Source organism: Alligator mississippiensis, chromosome 9 (assembly GCF_030867095.1).
Source record: "Alligator mississippiensis isolate rAllMis1 chromosome 9, rAllMis1, whole genome shotgun sequence".
In the NCBI taxonomy this organism is placed as follows: Eukaryota; Metazoa; Chordata; order Crocodylia; family Alligatoridae; genus Alligator; species Alligator mississippiensis.
In genome coordinates, this window is record NC_081832.1 from 66,727,051 (window position 1) to 66,741,263 (window position 14,213).

A 14,213-nucleotide genomic window follows, 5' to 3' on the forward strand; every position below is an offset into this window, starting at 1 on the left:
CAGTGGTTTCAAATTAGGCTTCATCTGTCCAAAACCATTAAAAAGAACCAGGGGTTTATTCTATATATCCAGTCCTTAAATGCCTTTTGCAGGCAAGGACCCCAGTTGTCTGGGGATCTTACTACTTAAGCACCGATATAAAAGAGACAAGTAGGAACCACAGTCTGTTACCCACCATAACTGTCAAACAACAGCTATGGTTTGCATCCCAGGCACTTTACTGATGCTTCAGCAAAGCATCAGTCATGGTGCCTATTAATGGAAATCCTTCCATTGCCATACTGGGGAAACTGGTTCCCAGGAGAGGAATCAAACACTTTACTCTGCTCTTTGGGAAGAAACGGCAAAACCAGCCCAACCATGTACAACTGCCACCTTGGGACAGTGCCAATCACAACAGCAGCAGCAGGGATGCAGTCATATTGACGCTTTTACCTTTAATGTTCTGGGTTGGTCATACCCCAAGGGGCATTTGGACACTGAAGGCATCGTGCAAGCTAAGGGTAGAGCCATTTGATTTAGGCGATTTTCCTGCTTCGTGAGCATTCACGTTTAAAATATTTGAGTGACGAGAGAGAGCAAATCCCTCTGCTGGGCTGTGCAAAAGTGCAGGGCTTTTGGCCAGAAAGGATTGTTTTCCTTCTTTTAAAAGAAGGATAAAAAGAAACCCCCAAAACAATGTTAGGAACCAAAAAAAAAAATCAAGCTCTTGTTAACTGTAGCTGTATCTTTAGTATAGAAAAGCTGACTCCATTTCTGTACTAAAGATATGGCCGGCTGTCTGCACCCTGAGGTGCAGAAAGACTTTGCTGACGTGCATGTTGACAGAGTGGCCTCTCTTACCACCCCAGCCTGCTCTCCAGTGCTGTTCTCCTCCTTATTTCAAATGTAGCCTGGGCCTTTGAACCAGAACAATTATGCATTGAGTTGACTTTAAAATGTACAGTCATGACTAACCAGATTAACATGAGCAGACAACTGTGCGACAGAGGGGGAGGTCAGGGGAAAAGCCAGCTGGGCTCTCCCCCCCCTTGCCTCTTTGCCCCTCCCCCCAACTCTTTTAAAGTTTATTCATCCAAACTTTAATAAAACAATATGTACGTGGCCCGAGGCAGGTGCAATTTTCATAATTTATGGGTCTCCGAGACAGGAAGAACGCTTCAGGTTTTATTGTGTTTTGCCCGATAAATGGCATTCCAATTGTCTGCATGTTATTCTTGCAGGCTCTGCTGTCTGGCAGGAACACAAGGCCTTTCGGAGCCCACCTGTGCCTGCCAGCCTCAGGCAGGGGATAATTATGAATACATCTGTATGTGTTAAGCAGGAGATGATTGAAAAACTCTTCTCATTTCCACATGTCATTAGAAGGCACTTCCTGTATTGACACCTATATTAACACTCAACAGCTACAGGCTTGAAATAAACTCCCCTTCCTCTCCCTTCAGATTCTTGCCCTTTTATAGTCTCCCTTCCCTCTCTACGCAGATGGATGTTTTCCCCTCCCTTTTGTGCAGATACGTGGATCCCAGTTCCAGTGTACAGCAGAATGGCTCTTGCCCTTTTCACGCACATATTTATATACATGGGGGTCTGCTGTACAGTACACACAGCTTCTTTCAGCCTCCACCGTCTTTAGCAGCCGGTCTGGTCTGACAAACAGCCAAAGTACAGGTCATTTACCAGATGGGTGGAAACCCGTGGGGAAGTTGTGCTGCAGTGGTCACAGGACTACAGGGATGTAGGGAGCAGCTTATTCTTGCCTATCTTGCCGCTGGTCCAACCCTGATCTAGAGCAGTTGCCAGCCGGCTGCCGGTGTTTAGGCACTTGGCTCTCTTCTAGGGTTTTCAAAGCAGTACAGAGGATCTGAGCGAGGAACAATGCACGCCGAGAGGCTGTTCTCTGGGGAAAGAGTTGAGCACAGAATGCCATTGCGTTCTAAATTATTGTCTTTGTGTAATCACTGCAGATTAGCTTGGCAGAAATGGGAAGCTTGCATGCTGTTGGCCCTATGTGCAGATCTGGCTGTGGCATCAAGCCTGGCCCTGTGTCCCTCTAGCTTAGTCTCAAGCAAAAGTTTGCTCATCATATGAAATCTATAAGGGAAAGTGTACAATTTGGATGGGGAGCGATTCACCACACAGTGCCGCACATGTCCTAGAGGTTTCCACAGACATTATGGTTCAATCACAATTACGACCCTATGCCCAAGAGCGCCCAAATCCCAAGGAAAGGCTTAGCCTGCAAGAATGCCCCGGAGGATATCATACCGCTCCTGAGAAACCACCGAAAAGAACTTGCAGTGCCTCTGCAAAGACATGGGAAAAAAGCCCTGGCTCAAGAGGAGGATATGGTCATGTAGCCTCATGTCAAACATCATAGAGCATACAGCACAGCTGCAAAGGGGAGAGTAATTATTAATTTGCACCTCTGCAGATCTCCAAGAAGGGAGGTGTCATTTCCTATGATTTTATTCATATTTTTCTAAGAAAGTAAAAGGAGCAAAAATGTTCCTCTGGTAAGTGCAAACATGGGAACTGCTGAGTAAAATAACTAGGTTTTCACCACAGGTTTCCTCGCATGAGGTTTTAGATGTGGAAAACGACACTATAAATATCAGAGAAGGCCGTGTGGTCTAGAAGGGAGAGCCTGGGGCTGAGCGGGAGCCAGCACTCTCAGCTGCCAGTCTCAACTTTATCACTGACTCACTCCAGGACTCCAGGCAAGCAACACCCTCTGTACCCAAAGTCCTTCCACTGTACCAAGGAGGATGACACCAGCCTCCCTCCCACTCTCTCTGGGGTAACAAGGTTAATATTGTTCCCATTTGTAAAGCACAATGAAAATGATCAGTGCTGCAAAACAGCCTCTGGAGAGCCAGAAGAAATCTACAGTTGGTGTCCGAATAGCTTACCCCATCAGGACCAGCAGTCCGATCCCGTCATGCAGGCAACTGTGGTTTCATTGAAAAGGAAAGGCTCTTTCCATCCCTACTGCTCCATCAGCCTGACCTTCAGCCATGCTCAGTCAGCTGAGCAGTCATTTTTGGAAGAGGTACATGCCCCCCACTAACCTCGCCTGTGCAGTTCAGAGGCAGCTTGTGCCAGCTGGCTCAGACCAGCAGCTCCACCACAGAAGCAGGATGCTCCCGGGGAACAAGGGCACCTACTTAGGACATTCCTGACTCCAGCATGAAACTAGTTCCCCACAGAACCAGCCCTGGCCAGAAACAAGAGGGATGCGCAATGTCCAGCAGTGGACTTGGATTCAGTACAAACTTTGGAGAAAACCATCAATCCCACCTCTTGAATTCAGCCCCTTTTAAAAAAAACAAAACAAAAATCTAACTACCTCTCTCTTTTTTTTTCTTTTTTTTTTTCTTGGGGGGGGGGAGGGGGAGGAGGAAGAAATCTGAGATCTGTCATCTTTCCTCCAAAAGAAAGCCCCACTTCTCCCCTTCCCAGATCAAACACCTCTAGAGCGAAGTGCTCTTGCACGAATGCTGAGCAATGAGGGCAGGATCAAAATGCATGTGTGGGACCTTAGGAGGTGGATCCAACACTGCCCACAGCTACTTCATCCCAATCCCCCTTCACTGTAACATGACTTAGCCTAGAGTTGTTTTCAGTGCTTTCTTGGGAAAGATGATGAACATGATAAACAATGTCATGAATTCATGTGGCCAGAATGACAACATTACTATACAAATCCCATACAAGGAAAGTCTTGGTACTGCTCAAGACAAAGCCACGTGCAAAGGAAGGTTTGTATCACTATTTCCATTTTAGAAACAGAGACACTGAGACACAAACATTTTTTGGAAGACAATTTGTATGGACACTGGCTTTCCTGAAGTCATCATAAGGAGGCACTGTCCACTTGATAAAGTCTATACCATTTCCTAGATAACCAATATCATATTTAGATTATTTAAAATGGAAGGGACTGTAAAGATCCAATTTGCTTTTCAGCATGCACATTGTTTATTCACACAGGCTATTAAGCTCAGTGAAGGAGTTTGCCGACTCCCTACATTGATAAAAAAGATCAAGTCTATATGATCTAATGGCCTCTTCTGTCCTTCGGTGTGGGATGGAAAATCTATTACTGTATTTTCGCGCATATACCCCGCACGGGCATAACCCACACCCCCGGCGGCATATGGGGAGGCACATGGGGAGGCACATGGGGAGGCGGCGTAGCCCGGCCCGCCCCAGCCCCTGTGGAAAAAAAAGTCTGTCGATAGCCTGCACCCCCGTATAGCCCGCACCCATCCATTTTTTTTGTAAAATCGGGTATACCCCACGGGGATATATGCGTGAAAATACTGTAATTAAATTTAAACTTGTTATATTTAACATATTTTGGAGAGTGAGTCTTGCTTGATCGGGATTCTCAGCAGGACATAAGAGTACAGATCATTTAGAACATTGGGCATCATTGGAGTAAAGTATAACTGTTAAAGTAAGCAAGCTACGATTTGGGACTTAAGTTGCATATATTTACTTTCACTGTTGCAAATTTTTGCAGCACCTTAAATAACTTGACCTTTATTTTACAAGAGGCTTGATCAAAACTCAGCTGAAAGGGTTTCTCTAGTGGATAATACAAAAACAACTTGCAAACAACTCATGTTGAAAAGGAAAACACAGTTCAATATTCCCAGCCCAGACAATCTATGTAAATCTGAATTTCAGTTTGGCATATTGAGGTCATCTTCATAGTACTTTTAAAATATTAATTGAACATTCACATCCCCCAAGTGGAAACTGGCCAACAAAATCTTGCGGATACTATGGGGTAGATGTTAGAGTGATAATGTTTCCATCAAAATTAGTATCCATTTTTAAGACCTTTTCACGAGTAACCAAGGGGACATCAAAAGCTGGATGAATAATGGATTTTTCAGCTCAGTTGTGATTCCAAAAAAATAAAGACATGATTTGCTTTGGGGCAAACAAAAAAAAAAAGCCCCAAATTTTCTGTGAACCAAGATGTCAAACAAAATTATTTGCACACACACACATATTTATATGCACCCAAAATGAAAGGAGTCATTTGGCAGTCTTCCATTTGGCGAGCAATTTCTACTCTTGTTATATTGAAACCTGATAAGAAATTCAGGGTTAGGTCCTCCTTTGCTTTGGAAAAGTTATTTTAAAGGCTGCACATTGACATTCATATCATGCTGCTTGTACCAAGAACTTTCTTTCGTTCACCTCTCAAACTTCCAGGTAGCAAACCAAGGACAAGGTCCCCGAAGTGAGCGCTGTGTACAGAACTGTGACACAAGAAGCTTTGAACTAGTTTGGTTTCTGCTTCATAAGAGGAATTCCAGTTTCTACAGCTTCAGTTCCCTAAGTCACCACCTCCCTTATAAATCATTTCTAGTCAAGCTAGTGAATGCCCAGAGACATGTGGGATGGAGTGCCATCTGGGGTGATGAGAGGGTAACTATGTCCCTTGTGTGAGAAGTAGGCTTTACTCGCACAATTCAAGGCCAATACATGGTGTCCATGTGAAAAGCCAAGCTTTTTTTTTTTTTTTTTTTTTACTAGCCAGACAAATGGTTCAGATAAAGATAAATTGCCTTTGCATTTTGTTTTACTTCCTAATGATGATAACCTCCTGTGCAACACACTGAATCACTCTGCTCTTCCCCTGAGAGTCATAAAACTTTACAGATCTCAGTTAAAGTTGAGAGCAACAGCTTCCACTCCAGGGGCACCTGTGTTTGCATACGAAGCAATGCTTCCTTTTCAGAAGGCACAGGGGAGGAAAAAGTCAGTCAAGATAAAGTATTTCAAAAGGGAAAATACAGGCTATAAACAGACATCATCTTTGGAGCATCTTTGGCAAATGCTTTTCGCTTTACTGTCATTTACAGATGTCACTGGGGCTGTTGTCCCACGGGGTCAGGTCCCTGCCACTCCTGGGGCTTCCAGGGCCCAAATTTGTGGGCAACAGCCCTGGGTGACATGCCCTAACTTGGGGCCCACATCTTGCAGATGTGCAAATTTCCCAGTTTGAAGATGTGCCCTTGAATCAGGGTGCAGCAGCCTGACATGCACACTGTGGGAACGCCCTGCACACTGCGGGAATTCCTGTGGCACACAGTAAGCAGACACCTTCCCATTTAGGGCGTCACAAGGTGTGACTACCTTTGGTCACAGCAACATTTCTGGGCACTCGGAGTGCAATAAGGGGGTAGGACATCTTGTTTCCTTGCAACTTGTGCCACGATAAGAATTCTCATGGTGGCACAAGAGCAACGTCTGTTTGTACCCTTGGTTCTTGTGTTTAGTTTTCTGTACTGTTACTTCTATGCATGGTCTGGGACACATGATGATAGAAAAGTTGGTATACTAATTATATAAAAGAGCAGAATTACTCTAGGAAGAGACCACAAATTGCATCACAATGGAAAGGAGGAGTCAAAAATCTACCTTTTTCACTATCAAAAACATTCTGGATACCCTCAGATCCAAGGTTTCAAAGATTAGACTCTTGAGTCTTAGTTTCCTTACTTTCCAGGTGTTCAACTACACCAAGCCGGAGACAAAATCATCTTTTCATAAAGCTACTATGGTAGTCCTTTTTGCGATATAGCAGGGCCTGATCTATTGAGTTCAATGGGCTTCGGATAAGGTCTTTGGTTTGATTCCCAGTTTCAAGATTACTGAATTTATTTCACATATGTCACTAAGCAATCATCAGCTTGTAATGACCTTTCCGCGACTTCTGACCTGAGCTTCCAGGCACGATAGGTTCTATAATTCATAACTCACGCGCTGAGCCAGCCAGACAGCCAGAATAGTATGTTCACATTCTCACTGGCAGAAGATGGACTAGAAAGTGTACTAGGACTCACTTGGATGTTGCCCAGCTCACTTAAAGTAAATTTGCCAAGTCTGTCCCCACTGTGCAGTTGTAATGCAATCACTATTTACTTTGGAGGTCATCTACAGGCTCCCCAAGTACAGAGACCCCATAACCAACTGCCAATGGGCTGCCAAGAGTAGCACTGTGAACAATACCAACTCCTCTCCTGGTTTTGTCCACCAAACTCTTGGCACAGTGGCTAATCTATTCACTGATAAAGGGTCTCAGTGTAATACTTGACATTGCACATCCAGGTTTTGGAAATGTGTCTTATTCAGACGGGCCTCCGTATGCTTCCCCTACCCACTGAACCAGCATCCTCTCCAAATTCCCAGCAGTGCTCACGTGAGTGCTGTCCATAAACCAAAAGACTGAGACTTCACATTGAATCTTCTCCATGGACACTGGCCAGTAGCTTTATCGTTAGTGGAGTCATTTCTCCATCATGCAGAACAATTTCTCTCATTCACCCCAGATTCTTCACTTTGCCTCCAAATAACACTGCATTTCCCATTATTATAATCAGAGATTTGACTAGCAATTTATTACTCTGGGCCAAGATGCTGCAAAGCTGGAGGAAAGGGGACCAGTGCCAGAGAGCTAGGGTGCAGAGCACCACAGGGTGCTGCTGGCACCCCCTCTCAGTGCACAGAACTAGTCCCCTGCCCTAGCTATGATTATAATTCCAAACAGTCTCCAAGGCACCCTTTGCATCCAGCTAGAGGTGTTAAGCCAGATCCTAATCTGGTATAGCTTCCCTTCAATTAAGCCATGCCAATTTACACCTACTGAAGAGCCAGCCCATTCTGTCAAACTAGAATTCTCAGTTAGAAAGCATCTCACTTACAATAAAAATGTTATCTAAGGCATTATCACAGCATTTGTAGTATCTCCCATCCTGAGCAGAGTATAGACACTGCAGTGAAAGTCAAACACCCGGGTATAATTAACACTGTTGTTTTTTTTTTATGGCATCCACCACATTTAAAATATCAAACAAAAACATTTTTTAAATATTAAGATGATGAAATCAAGTACTGCAAAACTAAAGAACACCAGGTTAGCAGAGAATTAAGGTTCATTATAGCTAATCAACAGGACTGAGATCTTTAACTCAATAGTGCAGTTGCTAACACCAGCAAGTCTTTACTGAGCATGTATGGACCAAGATTTTCAGAGCCTTATTCCTTGGTCAGTTTTTCATGGAATGAGAAAATTCAATTTCTCATCACCATCCACTCACACTCTTTTTTCCCCTAAATTTCAAGTCCTTAGTCCAAGCCTGGAGGGACTAGAGCTTCCCAAGAAAAAAGGCTGAATCTCTATACATAAAACAAACACAGATAAAAAGAGAAAAATATAGATATCTTTCTGCCTATTCTTGAAAATGGCAGGTCCATTTCAACAGAAAAAGTTTCTAAGATAAATTCAGCCCAATGAAGACACCTAACATGGAAAAAAAAAAAGTGTTTGCCAAAACGCAAACAGTTTGGATAACATTTACATCAATCAAGAAAAGCATAGTCTTCTCATAGGAAGTGTTCAGCAACATTAACTATAGATGGCACTGCCTAGGTTGCCTATAATACGGAGAAGAATTCATGAAGAACTTGATTTACTGCTCAAAAAAAAAAAATGTAACAACATGGAAGCCCATCATTCTTACTGAATTGGAAGCAGGGAGGGAAAGGGTTCAAGACAGCTTTGTTTTCTGACTGCTCTTTAGCACTGCAGTTTTCATCACCATGCTTCTCCCTTTCAAGGTATAAATAGAAATGCATGCATAAAGAAACCCTAATGAATAAATCATAAACCAACTTCCACTCAGCTCTAGGTATATTTGTGATTATGTTATATGATTACATAGCTACTTTTTCCTAATCAAAAACATTATATTTTTCTTGGAGCATAGAACTGGGACATTCTGCATTACGTCCCTTGCTTTTAATTCTCCCATTTAAGTGTCCATATCTGTACAGTACAAAAATAATTCTCATGCACTGTAGTCACAGGCACACAGAGCTGCTCAGTAGTAAAAGGTAAATGGTTAAATTTCATCTTCCCGACAAAGCTCTCTTTGAAATGGGTTCAAAAGATACAAACATCCAGTATTCCTTGTCATAGTGTTGTGTTGCAAAGAGTTTGCAATACTGGTCCTGCATTTCATATTGCAACAGCCAAATCCAAAGCCCATGGAAATCAACAAAAATTTAATTCGATTTAAATGAGCTTTGGATCAGGCCTTTGAGTATTGCCCAGCACTTGCCAACTCTACTTGCATTACAGTCAACAGTAAGACATCCATGAACTCCAACAAACATAGGGTTAGGTTAATGCTGAGAGGTCTGAAAATCTCACATGATACTTATATGTGAAGGAAAAGCATTACTAGAGCAAGAATAAATGTATATATTTAATTTACAAAGTCTGATAGAGATTTTCATATTTGAAGGAGGAGAATTATTGTTCTGTTCTAACCCCACTATTATTGCTATTCAATTACAAAGACAATAAAATATCAGTGTCTAGACAATGAATATATTCCTAGACTCAGTTCCAACTGTTGTAAAATGACATATTATGACCAAAATTTTCCAACTAGCGTCCACAGTTCAGAGATCCTGATTTCCCACACCTTCCATAGACTTGAAGAGGTGCAGGTGGCCTCAAAATATCAGAGCATTTGTATTTAGGGACCTTGATATATTTGATACATGCAACAGAGGAGGTTTCTCAAATCCTAAGCCAACATGAAAAGTCTTCAGGATTCAGACCAGCTATTACCCTTCCATTTTTATAAATTACTTATAAAAACTAGGATTGTGATTTCATTTGCAGCACCAGAAAGTATCATCTATAGACCTGGCTCAGTTTAAGAACATGGGCTTAAGAAAGTGAAACTAGTGCAGGGGTCGCGTATGGTTTGCATAATACAATGCCTGCAGTCCAGCGTTTCATCCTAAAGCCATGCTCAACCAATAGCCTGAATGTCACCTTTTCCTGGTACTTTTACCCTCCAGCTGATATAAGAATGTGCTTAGAAAGCTGTGTCCAACTGTGAATGGGAAATGGGGAGGTATAACAAGGACAGAGAAGGATCATTGGGGTCCAAGTTAAAAAGACTAAGAAAGACCCCATGCTGCTGGGAAATGACAGAGCTTTGCTTTATATCCCAACGAAGCAAATGGAAAATGCTGGTTAAGATTCCAGCGAGGCAGTAACATATTTGAACAATCCCTTGGCCACCTCCTTTTCAAAAGTAGCTTGGCTGGATGTTGTAAACTGCAAAAGGAAGCCCAGAGTCGCAAACAATTGTAGGAACCTGACAACACCAAGTTCCTGTGGATTCCATGGGAAGTGCAGTTTTTAACCACTCCAACCTGTCTGTCTGAGGGGAAGTGGGCAATAAATAGCAGCCTAGTTGTTATCAAGAGGATGTGAGTTATTTATAAAAATTCTTGGGCTTTTTGAACTCTGTTTAAAGAAGCAATATCCTTCTTAGGTAATTGGGGACTAAGATGCTAAAGCAAACAATTGCTCAGGCACCTTTGGGAAATTTTTAAGATTCATCAGGTTACAACAACAGACAAGCAAAGGCTAGAAACCTCTGGTCTGTAGCAGCTGCTGTCTCATATATAAATCCATGACGTAGGTTGTTCCTGGACAACTGAGAACTGGTCTCAGCATACACGTGAACCATCAACCTGCTATTGCCAAATGCATGGCTGCCCCTTGGTTAATTCATACAAAATATTTTACATGTGTATGATGCTTTTCCTTCTGAAAGGCTCAATATCCAACATGATTAACCGTAGCCATCTTGGGGACTGGGTAAGCAGCATACCCCTGTGAAGAAGGAATATTTGGCTTGAGGTACCACGTGAAAAACAGACTGACAGACATGGTCATTGCCAGTAGGTCTTTAATGTCCCCACAGATCAATGAGTTTTAGGATCCCTCTCATCCTTTCCACATGCAAGAGGCATTTAAAAAAAATAGGAAGGCTCTCTGCCATTCTTACTGGGAGAATAGTAAGCACTGGGAGAATGTCTGTGTCACGCAGAAGCAAAGCCCAAGCCAGGCACCGAGTGCAGAAGTGGAAGAATGCTTTTCAGGAACATCAGCCCTGCGATGAGGCACCTAAGCATTAGAATGAGGAAAACCAAGTTCTCCAAATCCCTTAGTTGCTCAGTCCGTGCTTTTATACTGAGTGGGGAACCAAAGCTTGGAGTTTGCACTTTTAAATCCTCGGATGGAAGGTGCTATGGGCCCAGATCCTGAGCTATCAAAAACTTAGTGTGGTGCCACTAACTTCAGTGGAGCTGCTCAGCTTTATGTCAGCAGAGGCTCAGCCCAACTAATGCGAGGTCACATAACTGCTGTCAGACATCGAGAAAACATTTAACCTTGCTCCCGTTCACTGTCCCATGATCAGCAGGCCAGGATGTGGTGCAAGACCAAAACCTAAATGGCTTCCATTGCCTGCTTTTTTATTTTTAAACGTACAAGGATCAGCCATAAGGCAGACAACAACATTTCTCCTGTGTGGGAGCCACACACAACGATGTCCTGACAAAATGATGGCATGGTCTAAAATACACAAACATGCTCAAAAAGAAGGAAAACCATGAAATTCAGGATAACAAACAACAAAGAGAAACACATACATAGAATCTGTTAGCATTTGTGAGTCACCAAGACCTTCCTGTCTCATCTTATAAATTGTGGGAATCCACACAGTGGTATGTCCTCCCTTTAAACCACCAAGGTGCTATTTTCTTCACATACCAAGCGCCTAGGGTGAAATGCGGGGGAGGGCACCCTTTGCAAGGGGGGGTGGGAAAAAAGATTTTTTTTTTTTTCTTTCCCAAAGTGGGAAACCAAATCGGAAGAGCAATTGCTGCAAGGCGCATAAACAGAGGCAACTGCACGAGCCATCTCGATGAGATCATTGACTGTTCTGGCTGAGTACTGTTTTCCAGCAGAGGACTTAACAATGGAATGGATATGAAATGCCAGGAAAAAGTTTAGAGTACTCTGGATGCGAATTCTTTGTTAATGTCTATTCTTTACGATTAATAAATGATTACCCCACCAAAGACACCATTTCTATTTCCTTATTGGTTATTTTACAGAAAATCCCTAGAATTCTTAACAGAACAGCATGACTTTTCTAACCTGGTTAGGTTCCTCTGCCTTGTCCATCATCAGCATGCTAGGAATGTAGAGCCAGGGTCTTGCTTCCTAGGATGAAATCTTGGCTTCATTGAAGTCAACGGGAGTTTTGCCAGACTCCAACAGGATCGAAGTTTCCCTCTCAGATTTCTGGTGAAGTTTCATAATTTCTAGGGTCGGAAGGGACCTGAACGGATCATCAAGTCCAACCCCCTACACTGGGCAGGAACAAGTGCTGGGATCATAATACCCCAGCCAGATATCTATCCAACCTCCTCTTGAAGACCCCTGAAGTTAGGGGAGAGCACCATCTCCCTTGGGAGTCCAGTCCAGAGCCTGGCAGCCCTAACCATAAAATAATGCCTCCTAATATCAAGCCTGAACCTGCTCTCAATCAATTTGTGGCCGTTATTCCTTGTTATCCAAGGTGGTGCCCAGGGGAACAGAGCTTCACCTATTTTCTGCTGGTCCCCCCTGGTGAGTTTATAGATGGCCACCAGATCCCCTCTCAGTCTTCTCTTGTGGAGGCTGAATAGATTCAGGCCCTTTAGTCTATCTTCGTAAGGCCTGGCCTGCTGCCCCCTGTTCAGAGTCTGTACAGTGCTCCACCCTGAAATACAGGGAGTGAGATTAAGTTTAAAGAAACCCACAAAGAGACACACTTGTATGTTTTCATGTTAAAGCTTCCCAAAATACAGAACTTCGGATGGTTTCCAGAAAGAAACAATAAATCGTCCAGGTTTGTGCAAAACAAGGTCAACATTTGACAGTCCGATCCAAGTTTCTAATAAAAACTCTACACCAAGCATGTTTATATACTTAGATCCTTCAGGGCCAAAGATGAGTGCAGATGAAAACCACTAAAAATTACACCAAAAGCTAAAAATAATAATGAAGCCAAATATTTGAGCTTCAAGAAAGGAGTTCATAACTCAAGAAATTTGGATACTACAAAGATAGGCGTTACAGAAAAAACAGAGGAGATTGAATGGAGCCCAAATCTCAGTCCATCTTGACCATCACATTAACATGTAATGGAGGAAAAAGGCTGACTCCAAAAATCAAACACTTGTGAAGCTGAAAGGATGGTTTCAAAATCTGACTAAGAGATGGGTTCCGGATTCAAATCACAGCACAGTCTCAGTGTCCTAATGCAGCAATTTAACAGCGTCCCATTGGGAAGGAAACACAGGGCTCCAGTATAAATACAGGGCCAGATGCCAAGTGCTGAGCCAATCTGATGAGAAGTCAACATGAATTGCAGATGGTCAGAATCTATCAGGATTACACAAGAACAGTAGTAAAGGGAAAGGGTTTTATATAGGGATGTGTGGTACTTTTTCAAACTGAAGGAGGTAGCATGAAGGGGGGAGAGGGGAAGAGAGAAATCAGTAGTTGCTGTATTCAACACCATCCCTCTGTTTAAAAATTCCCATTCACCTACCATGCAGTCAGTTAAAGAAAAGAAAAGAAAAGAAAAGAAAATGCTTTTCCTGCTGCCTCCGGGTTTCTTGGTTTTCATGCTATGAGTGTTAGAAACAAAATACTGTAATAATCATCATATAAAAAGAAGGGCTCCCCCAAAAATTACATATTCTGGAGGAAATGGAGGAATTGAAAACCCTGAAACACCAACCATAAGTGATATAATGCTATGTTTGCTCTAGCTAGGGGACATGCTTCAGCAGCGCCTTTCAGCACCAATAATGTCTCACTCTCTTTCCATGAGTGAAGCAGTCATCAGAGCAAGCAGCACAGCCTAGTGCTCCAGCTCACATGTCTAGATGAGAGACAGCAGGTTGTAGCAATGGCAGGGCCCCTGTTCCTGAATGTGATTCACCCAGCAGCTGCAAGTGCTGCCAGAAAGAAGATTCAGATTCAATGCTGGTGACATGGGGGCAGCTGGAAAAAATCAAGGTCCTGATCCTCATATGTCTGTTGCTACCATGTATCATCACTACCTGGCTCCACTGGTTTCTGCTGGTCATTTTCTATGGGCAAGTGCAGCACCAGATGCAAACAAATGGGGAATCAAGGCCAGGGTATTTGGCCCTCTCTCATCAGTGCCAGGCAACCTGTGCCCTGCAACTGACTCACTGGATGACCTCTATCAAGTCACCTCACCTCTCTGCTTCAACATCCTCCTTTTAAATTAGGA